This window comes from Apium graveolens, chromosome 5, assembly GCF_009905375.1.
Source record: "Apium graveolens cultivar Ventura chromosome 5, ASM990537v1, whole genome shotgun sequence".
NCBI lineage: Eukaryota > Viridiplantae > Streptophyta > Magnoliopsida > Apiales > Apiaceae > Apium > Apium graveolens.
This window is the reverse complement of record NC_133651.1, coordinates 17,702,541-17,705,018: the sequence shown is the minus strand read 5'-3', so window position 1 is coordinate 17,705,018 and position 2,478 is coordinate 17,702,541.

The window sequence follows — 2,478 nt, the reverse complement described above, 5'->3', positions numbered from 1 at the left end:
AGATAGGCTTGACACAAGTTACATGCCTTGTATTTAATCGTGACATTGCAGGGTAGAAGGAATTAATTGTATGGTAACTATTCACTGAATAGGTTCTTGGTATTCTAAGCAGTGAATTCGTATTATGCGGATAGTCGCGATATGCTAAGAAGTATCCCTCACGATGTAGAATAAATATGATTAATTAATTAATCATATTTAATGAATTAGAGAATTTATATAAATAATGATAAAATAATTTTATTATTATTTATTTCTACTACCGGCTTAATATTGAACCTACAGGGTCACACCATAAAAGAGAATAATTTAATGGTGGAGGAATTAATTAATAATGGCTTATAATTATTTATTTATGAAATAAATAATTAATTGGCAAATTTAATAATTGATTAAATGAGATTTAATTGATTATAAATTAATTAAGAAAAGTTCTTAATATTATTAATTAAGAATTTAATTTTTGGAAATTAAATCAAGAGAGAGAATTATTTCTAAAGTATTTAGAAAAAGGATTAATAATTAAAAGGTGTTTTAATTATTAGTGAGAACAATAAAGGGTTAATAATAATAATATTTTATGGAAAAAATTTCAGCTGAAAATTTTGCCTATAAATATACTATTATAAACCCTATTTTTGCCTCAACCTAAAAATTTACAAAAACCCTAATTCTCTCCACCTCGTCCTCCTTCATTATATCGATTTCTTGGTGGATACCGGTGGAGTGCTTCACACTTGAGGAGCAGCTGCTAGGGATCTCCGCTCGTGGTTCTTGGATCTCTTTTAAAGGTTAGAAACGATCCCTCGCTTTAATTTACGATCTGTATGCATATTATATGGATTTTATATCATGAAAATTATTTTACCATGCTTCCGTGATAGATAAAATCCTGCAATGGTATCAGAGCATAGGTTGTATGCATATAGATCTGTGATAAAAATTTCAGAATTTTATGTGCTTGTATGAATTAATTATGATTTTTATAAGTTATATCATGAATTAATTATGACTGATTAGAAATTGTTTCTCAGAATTATTTTGACTATAAATCTGTGTTCTACAAGTATTGTAGATCGTCTAGGTATTTTTTTCATAATTTTATGATGAATGGATATATATATATATAATATGTTAGTATATATATATATATTTGTAAAGTTGTTATCTGCAGTGTTTTGTTTGTGCTGATGTGATTGGTGAGGCACGGCCTCCAATGGAAGAGAAAACGGCAGGTACGGCGGCGACTGTCAGAAACAGAGGGGAGACCGCGCGTCTGACGTGCGCGCGTGGGGCACACGCGCTCGTGTGTCACGCGCGGCGCGTGTCAGACACGCGCGGGTCAAAGGTCAGCGTCGTGATGACGTCATGCTGACGTCAGCTTAGGGTTTTGGGCGCGTGAGGCGCGTGTGCGCGTGGGGGATAGTCTGACACGCGCCTGACAGCGCGTGTGCGCGTGGCGGCGCATGGGTTTTCTTCTCGGGGCGTGTGTGGGCGCGTGCTTGGTCAGAATGAGGCGTGCTTGGTGCCGTTGGATTCGTCTTTTCGAGACGCATCTAATGGTATATTATATGATATTTTCTGAAATTGTTTCGAACTGTTTATAGCTAACAGTAGTGTTTTAAAGCTGTTTTTGACTGTTTTAATTGCTTTTAAATGTCTCATGTGATACATAGAGATGTATAATGCTTAGACCAATATGCTACATGATGTAACATGCCTACCTTTATGTTTATTCATGCTTATATATATGATATATGCTTAGTTTATCATGCGATGATAGGTTTAGGAGAACTTAATTAACATAAGGCGTTTGTTAGACAGTCTAGTATAGTGAAATTGTTTCATGACCTTAATATAAATATTATGAATACGATCATGATATTCTTATGTTTATGAAACACGTAATTGAATATGAATTTTCAATATTGAGAGAAAGGATGATTTTGTCAACAACAGATTTATATCTGTAAGAAAGGGTTATTAAGTGACGCCTCTTGACAATGCTCCACCCGATCTGGGAGTCATCTGATTATCGATTATTGATTTGAAATATTTAATTTAAAAGGAAGAATCTCTTTATAATATGATTATGATTGTAACGTAATATAATCCCTCTAAAATTAAATAATATCAAGTAGTAATTGGCCAATGACACAACGGGCTTGTGTCGGTCATAGCCTTCCAACATGATAGAAAGTGGTTCTTATTTTTAAATCATTGTCGTTTCGTGCTAAATCCGAGGGCTTTGATTTCGAAATAAGAACTACTTGTCTATTATATAGAGATGTGTACATTGAATTAGAATCTAAAGGTCGTTACGTGCTACAGCCGTGGGGCGTTGGAGATTGATTCTATTGTACGAAATATTGGGTTAGACTTGACTTAGAATATTGAGTTTGTCGTGCCACATCCGTGACTCAATTATTCAAGAGGCTAAAGTTATATTAGGGAATAACATAAAAATATAATTGACAA